At 41.3% G+C, this 17,180-nt stretch overlaps 1 protein-coding gene and 1 long non-coding RNA gene across 2 annotated transcripts in view; one reads left to right on the top strand and one right to left on the bottom strand.

Annotated features, from left to right (window-relative positions):
• Nucleotides 1–17,180, bottom strand: part of TTC39C (tetratricopeptide repeat domain 39C) — a 100,478-nt gene that overhangs the window by 22,307 nt on the left and 60,991 nt on the right. The window lies entirely within an intron of this gene.
• LOC126085888 (uncharacterized) overlaps nt 1–17,180 on the top strand; it is a 61,827-nt gene that overhangs the window by 25,726 nt on the left and 18,921 nt on the right. The window contains exon 3 of the long non-coding RNA XR_007519362.1: nt 4,596–4,643. This is a non-coding gene — a long non-coding RNA (uncharacterized LOC126085888). The remainder of the gene's footprint in view (nt 1–4,595; nt 4,644–17,180) is intronic.

Here is a 17,180-nt window from a genome sequence, read left to right as displayed (position 1 = left end):
ACTCCACCGCAACTAACAACAACGAGGCACTGATAGGTGTTAAATATCATGTACCAATGATAAATATCAACCTGAAGTACCCCAAAGACTAGAGAGAGCCTCCTCACCGTGCGGCCTGTCTAGAAGCATTCCTTTGTGGCTGCCCAGCTAGGGCCTGAGCTGCTCTCCCTGCCCTTACACTTGGGGCTTAGGCTTTCCTTCCATCCCTCCTCTCTGCGCTTCCCTGTGTTTCTCCCTCTTCTGCTCCTCAGTCGCTCCCTCCCCAGGGCTCCTAACTGCCTCTTCCCTCCACAGCCAAAAGGTCATGGGAGAGAAGCTACAGAGCAGCTCCAGCCCTTCCTCAGCTCCTTTAGCCCCACAGGGTCTCTGCAGGAAGCTCTGGGACACAAATGTACTCTTGAGTCAGCAAGGCCATCTCAGAAACAGCCTGTGACTCAGGGGCGTTGTAGGCCAAATGACTCATTAACCAAGGCCAAGGCTGGATCAATACCTGTCCATGTCCCAAAGCAACACTCCACTCTCTGCTGTCAGGGAGGGCCCAGCTGTAGCACTGGATACTTTACCACCACTGTGAAAGCTCATCAGGCAGCCACAGGAGCTACATCTCACCATATCACTAACTCCTGTTCTCAAGTAGCTTCAAACGGAATCGGTGGAAACTGCACAGGTATGTGAAACAGGCCCACAACTCTGAAGCCATTTACACTGGTTGGAAGTAGACAACCAAAGTTCTAAAAGGCGTAACTTATCAATCGATCGATCGATCAGTATTTTACAAAGAATGTGTGTAGTGCTCTTGACACTCATTCCAACCCATCTCTAACTTTTCCCTCGGGATCAACAGTCTTTTTCCTGTATCATAAATGAACTTGACTTAGCACATTTACCACAGAAACTTCAGCCTTAGGGGTTCTGCTGTGCACACATCTGTGTGTTGGCTAAGTTAATGGCCCTCAGTTACCACATTCTGGATGGGTCCTGCCCACTGGGCTGTCCCCAGCTGCAAGTTCAGTGCGGGACCGACCAGTGCCACACTGCCCTTCAGAAGATGGAAATTGATTCAGTAAACATTTATTGGGCAACCACTCCATTCCAGGGATGGCGCTAGCTCCAGAGATACAAAGGCAATTAGAAACAAAGCTTTGAATCCAAGTTACAAAAAAAAAAAAAAAAAAGCAGCAGCAGCAGCCAGGAAATAACATTTGGATCAATAGTTTCTTTTCTTTTTTTTTTTTTTTAACTCCTTCAAAAACGCTAAAAAAGGCATGGAATAGTTTAATTTTCAGATGAAGAAACTGAAGGTCAAAGAGGTTAAGCAATGTGCTCAAGGTCAACAATCTAGCAATTGATTAGTATTCAAACTGTTGATTGCCTCCAAAGGGTGCTATCATCAGCCAAGGGTGTGTATATGTCACAAGCTGAGTAAGCGCCCCCAAAGCTATCAGTTCCTAATCCCTAGAACATGTAAATATTACCTTTTTTGGAAAAAGAGTCTTTGCAGGTATGATTACGTATTGTGAGATGGGGAGATTATCCTAGATTATACAGGTGGGCTCTAAATGCCATCACATCATCCACAGACAGAGGAGAAGGCAATGTGACCATGGAGGCAGAGATTGGAGTGATGTGGCCACAAACCAAGGAATGTCAACAGCCACTAGATGCAGGAAGAGGCAAGGAATGTATTATCCCCTAGAGCCTCTGGAGGGAGTGAGGCCCTGCTGATGCCTTGATTTCAGCCCCGTGAACTGATTTCAGATTTCTGGCTTCCAGAATTTTGAGAGAATGAATTTCTATTGTTTTAAGCCACCAGTTTTGGGGTAATTTGTTATATAATCTTAGAAAATACAGTATATTTCTTTAAAAATTAAACTGTGACAAAAGTACCTTTTTTTTTTTTTTTTCCTGTTACCAGCACTGTAATAGGACTTGAAAGTACTGAGGCCATAGTACAGAGTTGAATGACAAGAGCAAGCATAACTACAGAATTAATTCCAGTGCTATCCTGATCACTCACTAAGGAATATAATAAACAGCCATTCAAACGGCAGAAATGTATTTTCCTTTTTCATCATAATAATTTAAAATAAAAAATGATCTGTGGGAGTTTTTACGATTACAAATTAAAATATCCAGAAAATAGCAAAGAAAGAATGATCTCCCTTTGATACTCTATTCACAGTTTAACTTTTGAACACATACACATACCCTGGCACGTAGAGAATTTGGAAAATGGACTAGTATAAAAAAGCCACTAAGTCAAGAATTAGACGTTATAGTGCGGGCTTTTGTCTTGTAAATTATGAATTGACTTGCTGTGTTGCAAAATCATTTGCAGGCTCAGTTTTCTTGATTGTAAACAGAGGAAAAAGTGTGGGCTGGCTTTTTCTACTTACAATGCAACCCATGAAGACCAAAACCTTAAGTCTTTCCCAAATTAATTGTTGCTCTTTGTAGGGGGAAATGGGTGGGGCTGCTATTGCTTAAGGGGCACAGAGTTTCTGCAAAGGGTGATAAAAAGGGGTGGTGATGTTTACACAACATGGTGGACCTAATTACTGCCACTGAATTGATCCAACATGGCGGATGTAATTAATGCTGCTGGATTGTATGTGTAAACATGGCTGAAATGGCAAATCTTTTATGTGTGTGTATATATGTGTGTGTAGTCATAATAAATTTTTTTAATGGTAAAAAATGGAGCTCTTTGAAAGGAAACATCTGAAACCACTGCTTCTACACTAGAGAGAGAGAGATGGTATGTTTCCCCATCATCCACAGCTTCCTTTCTGTCCTTCAGTAAAATGAATGGTTTTCTTCTGTAGGTTGTATGTATTTCTTGACAGGTTCATTCCAAGGCATTTCATACTATCTGTGGCAATTGTAAAACGGGCTTGTTCCTCTTTTCTGTTCTCCAAGTGTTGCTGGTACACAGGAAAGCTTTTGCTGTTTGCAAGTTAGTTTTATATACATTAGTTTACCAATAGTCATATAAGTTCTCATGGCTTTTTGGTTTGTTTTCATTTTTCTCTTCGATTTCCAGGTAGACATTCAAATCATTTGCAAATAATGACAGCTTTGTCTCATCCTTTACAGTACATATTCTCGTAATTGACTAGGACTGCCAGTTAAGACACTAAAGAGTAGCAATCACGCCATGTACTCTTGATTTATGCCTGCCTTTAATGAGGCTGTTTCTAATGTTTCACTATTATATATGGTTTACTGCAGGTTTTTAGTAGATGCCATTTTTACCAAATAACGAAATTTCCTTCTATTCCTAACTTGCTAAAAGTTCCCTTGGTTTTTGAAAATCTCGATTGGGCAGTACATTTTATTAAATAACATTTGAGTATCTATTGAAGGGATTATGTGGTTTTATGAATTCCTTTCCTAAATGCAGGGAATAAGGAAAGGATCCCTGGTGTCGCCGTGGTTAAAGCAAGCCACTGCTAACCAAAAGACTCTGCAGGAGAAAGATGTGGCGGTCTGCTTCGGTAGAGATTTACAGCCTTGGAAACCCTACAGGGTCCTATGAGTCGGAACTGATTTGATGGCAATGGGTATGAATTCCTTTTCTAATGCAGGGAATGACAGGAACACATTTCCTGAGGCTGAACCACTCTTGACTTCTTAGAATAAGCCCCCCTCAAAAAAAAACCCAAAACCATTACCGTTGAGTTGATTCTGACTCATGGCGACCACATGTGTTATAGAGTAGGGCTGCTCCACAGAGTTTTCTTGCCTGTAATCTTTATGGAAGCAGATTGCCACACCCTTCTTCTGTGGCACTGCTGGGTGGGTCTGAACCACCAACCTTTAGGTTAGTAGTCAAGTGCAAACCATCTGTGCCACCCAGGATCCTACAAGATCATAATGTGGCACTTAAAAATATAGTATTTATTATAATGTTGGATTTGATTTGCTAATAAATTTCTATACCCAGAATAAGGTTGACCTACAGTTCTCTGCTTAAGTGCTCTCCCTGAAGAGTTTTAGTATCAGGGTAATGCCAGACTTGTAGAATGAGATGAAAATATTTTGGTATTTTTCTATGCTCTGGAACTATGTAAATAATTCGTTCACTTTAAAGTCATACCTTTCAATCAATACTTCATTTAAAATTTTTAAATCACCATAATTTAAATTTTTTCTTAATGGGCACACAGTGTAGCAAATAATATTAAACGAGTCAACAGCATCAAATTTCAGAGCCAGCTTTACAGCCAACATCATTTTGGACCTTAGGAAATAATTTGTTTTGTTTATACTCTCAGGGGGATATTGAAATAAATGAACTCATACAAATAAAATGTTCTTAAGAAAGGTACCTTGTCTTTAAAATAAGGTGCACATCAATGCCCACTATTAATGACTCTGGGAAATGAATCACAGCATTGTTTCCATCATTCAGAGCAAACACTTGGAGTGGCAATTAAGCTTCTCACCAAATGTTTCAGACCCACCAGGAGAGACTCCAGATTTTATCTAGCAGGCATAATTAAGATCTGTAAGTTAAGATCCCACCACAAATATACAAGTATATACTCCTGCCTAAAACCCAAACAAACGTGTACGTTCTTTTGCACTGACAGGGAGAAGAAAAATGATACATGTAACATGAAGGGATGGAGTGACTACAGGTAATATTTTCTACCCAATTTTTTAAAAAATGAAGGTTTTCCTTATTATTTCTGCATTAATATATTTTTAAGCCCTTTAGAAAGTAAAGACCTCAAATTACAAATAAGAAGACACAAGAGAACAAATTAGTTTTCAGAGTCTGCACTTGAAGCCTGGGGTCTATTACGGTTACTTTCTGTTCTAGTCAAAGAAGCCCACCAGCAAGGCCAAACTGGGGAAAAAAAAAAAAAAAAAGCTGGGAGGATTCACTATATTCAGCTACCTAGCGAAAGGTCTCGCTTCTAGAGCTGTGACAGAAGTGGAAACGAAAATAAGGCAAAGGTCTTCTAGGGGCTGGGGCATCAAGTTCCAGACTCCCCTGAATCTATAATGTAAGACTTTGTTTCGCAAGCAGGCAGTTTCCTTTTGTACTGCCTCCAAATTGTATTTAACTTTAAATGACAAAAATAGCTCACAAACAAAAAGGTCTGAGCTTGGAGCCAGTCTATCAGCATTAAAATAATGTTTGTATAACCCAATTCTGCTGGGCTAAAGGCTGGAGAGGAAGTAACTGTTATAGCAGCAAATCCAAGAACGCAATATTCCCTGTTGACTCAGCTGCTGGGGAAGGCTGTCTCACATCCAGATCTCTCATGTGCATTTGCTTTTGAAAATATTCAATTTTATTAGATAAATGAGTTTGAAGTTTCTAGAACACAGACAAAATCTTTCAAGGTGGTTTAAGTAGCTGGCAAACAAAAGGTTTACTAGATATAGGCAAAATTCATGGAATTTTTAAAGAATAAATTAAATACACAGCAAGTAGAGCATATGTGTATGTGAACGTGTGTGTGCACGTGTGTGCACACGTGCATGCTAAACAGAGAGAGAGAGAACAAAGGACCAAGAGATATCTAATATCCATAAGGCACCTGGATATTAAATATACGTGAGACTAATATACAAAAAGCACTAATTATTCAGAATACTAAATACATATGAAAACTTCAGATTCATCAGATCTTTGTTTGACCATCCACTGGGGACACCATTCTGGCACCACGTGTTCTCTGTCCAAGAAACAGTAATAAAACCCATGGCTGCTTGGCAGTTTACTCAGCGGTAGCCAGACGTACTCATCCCTTAGGGTCTCTCATCCAGCAAGAATGTCACTGGCCCAGGACTGTCCATCTGTGGACTCTGGTCCTCTAACCACACGTCAGGGAGGGAAGCTGGCAAGAGGGGAGGAAGGCAGAATACGTGAACATTGCGTACCCCAGGATTGTAGTAGTATGGTCCTCCCACCCCTGCAAGTGCTCATTTTTGACTTTGTTATGATGTTTTTGTTATACAGAAGCTTATTTCTATGTCAATTCTATGCACTCTTTTCCTTGATGTGTTTTGCTTAGAAAGCTCTTAATGGGGGAGGGTGGTGCTTTTAATACTACTAAACACATGGACCACCACTTTTCTGGCAGTTTGTCATACTGTGGCAGCTTGCACGTCACTATGATGCTGGAAGCTACCCCACTGGTATTTCAAATTCCAGCAGAGTCCCCCATGGTGGACAGGTTTCAGCAGGACTTCCAGAATAAGGCAGACTAGGAAGAAAGGCCCAGCAATCTATTCCCAAAAACCAGCCAGTGAAGGCCTTACGGATCACAACAGAACATGTCTGAGTCACCTGCTTAAAAAAAAAATTTGGAAGAATCCATTGCTAGAGGAAGACATCACATTTGGTGAAGCAGAGGGCCAGTGAGGGTGAGCGAGACCCTCAGTGAAATGCACTGTCACAACAGCTGCAACAATGGACTTGAACATGCCAGCAACTGTGAGGATGATGTTGGACTGGGGCAGCATTTCATGCTACTGTGCATAAGCTCTCAATGAGTTGGACTCGACTTAATGGCAGCTAGATATCTACCTCTCTGTCTATAAATTTTTGATATAAGGGGTCTTTTCTAGAGAATATTATAAATAACTATTTAGAAGGTATAGCTGTCCAACTCCTAATTACAGTCAATACTCTGGTATCTAGCATAGTGTAAACAGTAGTTACTTCTGGAATGCGAAGTCTGTATCTGCTCTTGATGCATTTTTGTATTTTACCGTGTTCTCAAGTGAATATGTGTCATTTAGACAAAACAAGTCAATGGGAAATACACATTCTGAGGCTGGGCATGAAGAAGCTAAGTAAACAACTTGTAAAGAATGCTGCCTTAACAAGCTAATTCTGGTCTCATCACCATCATCATAAAAGCTAACGTGAATGGCACTCTTAACCATACGTCTGGAAAGACAGCAAACACCGTGGAGCAGCTCCTTCAATTTGTGCACCGGGCTGAGGGCCTCACAACTGCCAGAGGGGGAGCCACTGAATTTGAATCTAGTCTGACTCCAGAGCCAACATTCCTGACCTCCATGCTCTACTGCCTCCTCATTTTATACCCAGCCTCCCTTCCTCTCAGGTGCTACTTCCTGTGTCCCCACTATCCCAGCCTTCCCCCACCCACCCACAGTGGTTCCTCATTCACTTGGCACTCTCCTTGTATTGCTTTGTGCTAGTACCTTCCCGTACATTCATATTGCTGTTTTCATAACTAGATTGTAAGTTTCTTGTGGGCGGGGACTTTTTCTATTTTTCCTGGCACCACGCAGAAGGCCTTTCTCATCACAGGCAAAAAATATGTTTCTATGTTTCTCATTCTTACCACTAACCAAGACCAGGCACTTACTTAGAGTGTCACATGCTCATATGCCTGCCAAGATTATTACCTCATTTCATCCTTACAGCAAAACTATGCCATAGGTACTTCTAGGGTCCCTATTTCACTGAGGAGGGAAGTATGGTTTAGAGAGATTACGCAATTAAAAAATGGGCAAAGGACTTACTTGAACAGACATTTCTCCAAAAAAGATATACAAAGAACCAATTAGCACATGAGAAGGTACTTATGTCATCAGGGAAATGCAAGTCAAAACCATAATAAGATACCACTTCACACTCACTAGAATGGCAAGAATCAAAACGTGGAAAATAACAAGTGGTGGCGAGAGTGTCCTTTCAGTAACATTTGAAGAACTATCTTTATATTACATTAATTTGCACAAATAGAGAAATAAATATAACAAAACTATGGGGAGGAACATTGCTCCTGATACCATGCACAAAAATAATAAATAATTATACTCTGACCATGGGATTCAGAAGAGGACATGGAATAAGGGATATCATTGCTGATGTTGGATGGATCTTGGCTGAAAGCAAAGAATACCAGAAAGATGTTTGCCTACGTTTTATTGACTATGCAAAGGCATTCGACTGTGTGGATCATAACAAATTATGGGTAACACTATGAAGAACAGGAATTCTAGAACACTTAATTGTGCTCATGAGGAGCCTGTACGCAGAACAAGAGGCAGTTGTTCGAAGAGAACGAGGGGATGCCGCATAGTTTAAAATCAGTTAAGTGTGTGTCAGGGTCAAATCCTTTCACCATACTTATTAAATCTGTATGCTGAGCAAATAATCTGAGAAGCTGGACTATACAAAGAAAAACAGGGCATCAGGATTGGTGGAAGGCTCATTGATAACCTGCAATATGCAGGCAACAAAACCTTGCTTGCTGAAAGCAAAGTGGACTTGAAGCACTTACTGATGAAGATCAAAGACTATGACCTTCTGTATGGATTACATCTCAGCATAAAGAAACAAAAATCCTCACAATTAGACTAATAAGGAACATCATGATAAACATTTTACTTGGCGCCACAATGGAAGCAGCAGTCAAGAAATCAAACGTCATATTGCATTGGGCAAATCTGCTGCAAAAGATCTCTTTTAAGTGTTAAAAAGCAAAGATGTCACCTTGAGGATGAAGGTGCACCTGACCAAAGCCATGGTATTTTCAATCGCCTCATATGCATGCAAAAGCTGGACAAATAAGGAATACAGAAGAACTGATGGCTTTGAATTATGGCGTTGGCAAAGAATACTGAATATACTACGGACTGCCAAAAGAACTAACCAATCTGTCTTGGAAGAAGTACAGCCAGAATGCTCCTTAGAAGCAAGGATGGCGAGACTGCGTCTTACATACTTTGTACATGTTATCAGGAGGGACCAGTCCCTTAAGAAGGACATCATGCTTGCTAAATAGATTCAGCAAAAGAGAGGAAGATCCTCAACAAAATGGATTGACTGACACAGTGGCTCCAACAATGGGCTCAAGCATAGAACGACTGTGAGGGTGGCGCTGGACCGGACAGTGTTTCGTTCTGTTGTACGCAGGGTCACTATCAGTCAGAACCAACTCAAAAGCACATAATAACAACAATACCATTTCTTCAGTGTAGTCACCCATCACATAATAAGAGCTACAGGGCTGTTCATACTATTTGACTCTAATAATGGCACGACTGGAGCTATACACTAAGGCAATAAGTCAAGAAAAAATGTACAAAGATATTTTTGTAGTACTTGTTATCACAATGAGATAATGGGAAATAATGGGGAAACAAAAATAGTTAAATATCCTAACAGCAATTTCCCAACAACAGGGAAATATCCTATTACTAACACAATGGAAATCTAAACTTTCTGCATACCAGTTATTTATAAATACTGTTAGTACATGTAGGCATTAGATTTGTAAACAAAACTGCATAAAGCCTCCTATGTGTATATTAAAGATGACAAAGTAATTTAAAGTAAAATGAATTCGAATTTAATTATCACTGGGCTGTTATTTTTATGTGGCTGTGTTACGTGCCATTAAGTCAGTTTCAACTCATAGCAACCCTACGTACAACAGAAAAAAGCACCGCCCAGTCCTGTGACTCTTCATACTCGGTGCTGTGTTTGAGCCCATTGTTGCAGCCACTGTGTCAATCCATCTCGTTGAGGGTTTTCCTCTTTTTCACTGACCCTCATGTCCTTCTCCAGGGACTGATCCCTTCTGATAACATGGAAAATATGTGAGATGCAGTCTTGCTATCCTCGCTGCTAAGGAACACTCTGGCTGTACTCTTTCCAAGACAGACTTATTCATTCTTCTGGCAGTCCACGATATATTCAATATTCGCCAACACCATAACTCAAAGGCATCAATTCTTCTTTGGTCTTCCTTATTCACTGTTCCCTCTTCACATGCATATGAGGTGACTGAAAATACCATGGCTTTGGTCAAGCTCACCTTAGTCCTCAAAGTCCCATCTTTGCTTTCTAACACTTTTAAGAGGTCTCTTGCCACAGATCTGCCCAATGCAATATGACTTTTGATTTCTTGACTGCTGCTTCTGTGGGTGTTGATTATGGCTCCAAGTAAAATGAAATCCTTGACAACGTCAATATTTTCTGTTTATCATGATGTTGCTTTTTAGTCCAGTTGTGAGGATTTTTGTTTTCCTTATGTTGAGATGTAATCCATACTGACTGCTGTAGTCTTTGATCTTCATCAGTAAGTCCTTCAAGTCCTCTTTACTTTCAGCGAGCAAGGTTGTGTCCTTTGCATAATACAGGTTGTTAATGAGTCTTCCTCTAATCCTGATGCCATGTTCTTCTTGATATAGTCCAGCTTCTCAGATTATTTGTATAAAGCTGCTTAACTTCTTAAAATAAACTATTATACAGGTATTTTAAAATGCGAGGGCCTCCTTGTCACCTGTCACACAAAGAAGCACACGTTGTTAAAATCATCTTACTTATAAGCAATTTCAGCACGAATGCTGCTGCGTAGCAGAAATGGTTTAGCAACACAGCTATGAAGGACACTTAACAACAGGCTATGCATTTAACCCCCACCCTTAGGACTATGGCTGTGCAGGCAAGGGAAGCTCATCTCCTTATGGGCACTTAGTGATCTTAGAGATATAAATCAATATTAACCTTCTATTTGCTTTTCGGTCCCACAGCTTATAAAGATAGGGTTAAAGAATAGCAAATGAGTTTTAATTATTAGCAGTTTGGGTTACTATCTTCTTCTCATTCCAGTGAACAGAGTCATTAAACCACACAATATGAACTTATCTAGCTGGAGAGTAAAGATAAATACACCCTCGGGGCTCCCCTATGCCAGATTAAATCGATCTCTCATTCTGTGTACTGCTAAGGATAAGTGACCACCCTACGCCTTGATGCCTGAGATAAAGAAGAGAGCCCATAGGAGGGAGGCCAAGAAGACTACAATTAACAGAACTTGAGGGAACGATTTCTCTTCCTGCGTTGCCTTTTTCCTGTGCCTATAAATAACAACATTACGTCATGCTGACAGGGCAAGCTGCTCAAATACAGGAGGCAGGCCTGCCCTTTGGCAGATGCAATGAAATGCTTGCTGCAAGTGGCTCCACGTCCGCATGGCCCAGGGTGGAGAGCAGCAGAGGCTCAGGCCCCTCTGCATTTGGCACTTCCACAGGGGCCCCGACCCTCAACAGATCCTTGAAGGCCCTCCTCGCGTTGGTTTCTATCTGATAAATTAATCACCAAGAAGATCGACATCCACATTTCCGTCCCTCCCACAATCAGGAAAGAGTGATACAGACCTCCACGCATGAAAAATACAGTTTTACCCCAATAAAAATACAGAGAGAAGGCGTTAAAACAATTTTTTAAAGGTACCTCTCAATACTGAGGAGGATCTGAAAAAATGGGTGGAAAGTAAGTCCAGGGGCAGATACACGCACGCTGGGGTGGAAGTGTGAGCACTGGTCACATAGAACACTGCAGGGCGATAGGAAATAGGGTTAAGGACCCCAGCCTCTGAAAGGGAATGGGACACCAGGGTGACAGGAGCACAGTGAAGTGAAGGTCAACCATCAAAGCAACCCCTGCAGACACTGTCCATGGGTACTGAAGCCACATCCTGTCACTGTGCCTTCCTCAGCGGTCAGAAGGTAGCAGGAGGGAAGCAGACCCAGCAGCGAGAGTTTGTATTTTTCCAGGAAAAAATCAAGTAAATAAGCAGCTTCAAATGAGAGAAAAATTATATAATAAGGGTTCCAGAAGCAAACCCGAAAATCAAAACCCATTGCTGTCGAGTTGATTCTGACTTACAGCAACCCTCTAGGACAGAGTAGAACTGCCCCATAGAGTTTCCGAGGAGCACCTGGGGGATCTGAACTGCCGACATTTTGGTTGGCAGCTGAACTCTTAACCATTGTGCCACCAGAGCTCCACTCCAGAAGCAAGGGCCATACATATCTTCTCACTTCAAATGGCAGAAGGCACCGGTCTTTACAGAAAGGTGAATTATTTGGTTCTTGACAGACTGAAGCAGTCAATATATCTGGGCCAATACATGAGAGCTGAAAATAAGGCAAACAGACCAGCATGCTATTTTTATGTAGGTCTCTGTGTGTGTGAGTGTGTGTGTGTATGAACTTATGTAGTTGGAGCATGAAGACAAACACACCCTCCAGTCTCCCCTACACCAGATTAAATCAATCAATCTCTCATATATCACACATGACATAGGCCTCTGGGTGACGCAAACGGTTTGCCATTCGCTACTAACCTAAAGGTTGTTGGTTCGAACCCACCCAGTAGCACCACTGAAAGTCCTGGAGATCTTCTTCCATAAAGATTAGAGCCAAGGAAATCCTATGGGGCATTTCTGCTCTGTAACGCCTGGGGTTGCCATGGATGCATATGATAGTCAATGCCATTATTCTCATTGCAGTAGCTATGTTCCATAACGTCACAGAAACGCTGAATTAGTGAATACTGAACCACTGCTCTAGGGGAAACACAGGGTCAGGTTCCTGTGAGCCGCTGGTCAGAACAATTTCATCGACTGGTCAATACATAACCTTGCTTTATGGGTATTTCTGTTTAAAGACACCTCATTTAGTATATATCGTTGATTCAACAGCATTGAACTCACAGCCAACAGCACTGTAACTCATGCCTGAGTAAAGCTTATCTAATACCAGTATCTTCTCCATAAAGCACACCACAGCTTTCTAGCACTTGGGAACACTAGGCAGCACTTCAGCACTACACATGGAGGCCGTTTTAAACAGCAAAATCACCAACAAGAAAGCACAAAATGTGAAAAAAGAGCAGTTGTTTACATGTGAGGGCTGAAACAAGAAGGCAGAGTGTCGCCTGGTTGACCTCGGCTGAGAAGTTGTTCACCTAGTGACTCAACCTTCTCACCACTCCACGCACGGCCGTGAATGACCATGAATGTGCCGTCTGCACTGATTTGGGGTTACAAATAAATTGTAGTGAGTAGGTGAATTCACAAATATGGAATCTGCAAATAATGAGGATTGACATTCTTCACAGGAAAGGTTATTTAAAAAATGTGCTGGGTTCTGCCCCCTTGGCAACACTGCCAATGACTAGGGGAAATATGGACAGTATAAATGTTGACTTGCAAGAAAATATACAAGAAAGAGTCAAAAAGCAAGAGAAAACTGCAGGAAAATTAAAACCGGTGGGCACATACTGAGCTGATCACCCTGTGTAGTAACAAGTTACCCGTAATTTTGCAGATTCTGAGTCACTGAAGAAGTAAGTTAGCGTCATATGGTGCACCTGCGTAAATGAGAGCCCCCAGACCATGTTCTGTGAATGTTTTCTGATACAGAAGATCTCAAGAGGCCCCATCTCTAACCGAAATGCTCGCTGAAAAGATAGAAGATTCTCTGCAAGCAAATGCATCGATCACCTTCAGCCATGTGTGTTTGCATAAACTGAGTTGGGGCTTGCGAGGTCTTATAAAAAGCCTCTGTCAACAGCCTATCACAGCCTCTCTGGGCAGACTTCCTCCTCTGCAAGAAGGATGCCACCATCTGATGCATTCCTACATACTTACTTGGGGAGATTAATGAAATGTTGGTGTCTGGGTACTTGAGGAAAATTCCAACCATATTTCAAGTGAGCCCTAAAGTCCTTTCATCTTCTGGGCCTTTGAGAAGAGCCAAACAGAAGCATTTGTCACATTTTGCTCAACACTCAGCTACAGCTCACTAAATAAGAGCGCTCGACAGATCTTGTTTCCTTTTCCTTAAAACCAAATACCAGTTAATTAAGCAAGCCGCTTCAACAAGAAGGAGTTCTAACATCTTCTACCTGTGCTCCACTCACATCTCTTTACCCTACAAGAGACTGAACGCCTGCTAAGAGCTAGAACGTTTACTAATGTTGTCAGCTGCCACGGAGTCAGCCCCTGGCTCATGGTAACCCCACGCACAACCGAAGGAAATGTTGCCTCATCCCTATAATGGGTTGCAAATAGGACTGCTGTGACCATAGGGTTTTCACTGGCTGATTTTTGGAAGTAGATCACCAGGCCTTTCTTCCTAGTCTGTCTTAGTCTGGAAGCTCTACTGAAGCCCATTCAGCATCACAGCAACACACGAACACTCCCTGACAGATGGGTGGTGGCTGTGCTTGAGGTGTGCAGGCTGGGAATCAAACACAGAAGGTGAGAATTCTACCACTGAACCATCGATCTCCTCATTATAATGTTGATTAGGCGACTCCAAAAATCTTATATGTAAGAATCCTGAGGGAGCTGTGGCTTCCTTATTTTAGAATCAACCCAACAACAAAGAATAACCATGTGCTTTTAGTATTCACTCAGTCCCTAATGGAAATCAATTGTGGTACAAACTAAAACCATGCCAAATTTCCTGAGGTGAAATTTGGGTAGGAGAATAAGTGCTTTCTTAGATTAAATTTCTTTTTCTTTTTTCGGTTTACATAAAAATTTAATACACAGCAAAAGTGGTCTTACAATTGAGTGGGGAAAGGGAAGTTTTTTTTCTTAGATTTAAATTTCTTAGAGGGCAGGCACTATACATTTGGAATAGCTCTGAACATTTTTCTAAAATTAAGTTTTTAGAAAAGAAAAGTTATTAGTTCAACCAAATGTTAGACATTTTCATTTTAAGATAAAAAAATTAACTAAAATGCTAAGCATAACAAAATATAAGCCCTGACGTATTTTTACATGTCTGTGTAGCAGCTTCAGAACCCAATTTAGAGCATTCATTTAATCAGGGAAGTAAAGGGAGAGAATTCTAATGAATGCCTAGTGCTATATGGTGTCTCATTACTGAGCTGCACACAATTTTAAACTGCAGGCTCACCCACAGCCAGCAAATCCCTGTTGGACACTGAACCAGGTATGATGATGTTCAGAGCTATCCCAAATGTACAAGCCTGGCCTTTAACAAATTCAAATTTAAGAGAGCACTTATCCCCTAACCAAATTTCATTTCAGAAATGGTCACTGAAGTGAGAAGGCTTAGTCAATTTGAGATTTCCTTTTGCCATGTTATTTTCTCCTGCACAAATCCGAGGAACTAGAGAAACTTTAACGGCCTAAATCTCTTCCCCTACAAGTAGGGCCCTACTGCTGATTTTGAGAGGAAAGTACACTGACAGACAAATCCGACTGGACAAATAATGGATGAGAACTATGTTTTTAAAATAGCAAGGGAAAGAAGGAAGATACACAAGCAAAGTCTCGTAAGCCTGAATGCAAAGAAAATGCTTCAGGATAATGAGAAGAAAAATAAATCAGACATAGGCTTAAATAATACAGATGCTGGGGAGTTCACTGTGCTGCAATCAGAAACTATAGGTATAATCGCTAAAATGCAACTTGCATGTAGGAAGGGTTTAGGGAATTAAAGTTGGAGAACTGCTCAGAGGAGTCTTCAGATTCAGAAGTCATATTCAAGATTCAGGAGTCTTGTTGAGTGAAGGAAAACAAATGATTGAGGAAGTAAACAATACTCCATTGTCAACAAAAAAATTAACAAATCATACCTGTGCTCATGAAAGCACCTCTGGGCAAAAGTGAAACAGGCAGTGCGGAAGGGGTTATTAACCACCCCATAACAGTTGCTTTTCAGAAAAATCTCCCCTTGCTACATTTTTGTTACAACTTTCACAGCACTTTACCATGGTTGGTTGAATCCCCAGGTTTCCTGTCTTCTTCTGGCAGAAGGTCAAGCCACAGGCACACTGACTCAATCTACCTGCTATAGGATCTTCCTGGGGTGGCAGTAACGAGCCATCACCATTTTTTCAGGGCTGCGCACAGTATTTTTAGAGCCGTGCACAAAAATCCATTCACTAAAATTATGTGGACTACACACACATCAAAAGACTGAAGATCCTCCCCTCACTATAAAAGGAGCAAATCTGCCCTGGTTCGGGGAGCTGGCAGCCTTAGGTCACGAGACCCTGCCTGTCTCCCAGTTTGCAAACTGTGAATAAACCTTTCTGTTCTTCCAACCCCGTCTCTAGCTGACTTCAATTTGCTAGTCTGCTTGACAAAAACCTATTAGTTGACAGCTTCAAATGTAGGTATGGGGTTTGCTGGAGCTGACCTCTAGCCCTGACTGTGTGACCATGCTGGGTAACTGGAGGACAGACGCTGATGTGAAAATCTCAAATTGATTCACTAATAGCTACTGGTAAGAATACTGTTGGTGTATCTAGCATGACAGTCACCTTCCTTCATATATAATTTCTTCTTATAAATATTTTCATGTTTCTACAAGCCCTCATGCTCTCAAACAAGCAGATTAAAATGAGGTGCAAAGGCAAAGGGGAGCCCCTACATAGACCAGAGAATGTTCTGGTTCGGGAACAAGGCAGACTGAACTCATTCCCGGAAGCTCAGAAAGGCCCCTGAACGTCTCTCTGAGATTTGCTTGCCTCTTCTGTAAAATGCAGGTGACAATTTTATACCTGTATCATAGGGAAGTTCTGAGAATTTAATCAGATAAGGTGTATAAAGCTCTTAGCCACAGTACTTTGTCAAAATAAATGAGTGAAAAAGTAATAAAAGCTATTATTATTTCAAAGCTGATGCTCTCTTGACATTTAAGGCAGTAACTTTTTTTCTCATTTTTTTTTTAATTGTACTTTAGATGAAGGTTTACAGAACAAACTAGTTTTTTATCAGACATTTCATACACATTGTTTTATGACATTGGTTAACAATCCCACGACATGTCAATGCTCTTCCTTCTCAACCTTGGGTTTCCTATTACCAGCTTTCCTGTCCCCTCCTGCCTCCTAGTCCTTGCCCCTGGGCTGGTATACCCCTTCACTCTCCTTTTGTTTTATGGGCCTGTCCAATCCTTCGCTGAAGGGTGAGCCTCAGGAGTGACTTCATTACTAAGCTGAAACAGTGTCCAGAGGCCCTACTCTTAAGAGTTTTTCCAGTCTCTGTGAGGCTAGCAAGTCTGGTCTTTCTTTTTGAGTTTGAATTTTCTACACTTTTCTCTAGCTCTGTCCTGAACCCTCTATTGTGAGAGCAGTCAGTGGTGGTAGCCGGGCACTATCTAGTTGTACTGGACTCAGTCTGGTGGAGGCCGTGGTAGATGTGGTTCACTAGTCACTTGGACTAATATTTCCCTTGTTCTCTTTAGTTTTCTTTATTCTTTCTTCCTCCTGAAGGGGTGAGGCCAGTGGAGTTTCCTAGATGGCCATTCACAGGCTTTTAAGGCCCCAGACACTACTCACCCAAGCAGAATGTAGAACATTTTCTTTATAAACTATGTTACGTAAAGCAGTAAAACTTTTATAT

Source organism: Elephas maximus, chromosome 11, assembly GCF_024166365.1.
Source record: "Elephas maximus indicus isolate mEleMax1 chromosome 11, mEleMax1 primary haplotype, whole genome shotgun sequence".
Taxonomy (NCBI): Eukaryota; Metazoa; Chordata; class Mammalia; order Proboscidea; family Elephantidae; genus Elephas; species Elephas maximus.
This window is presented reverse-complemented; position numbering and strand designations above follow the sequence as displayed.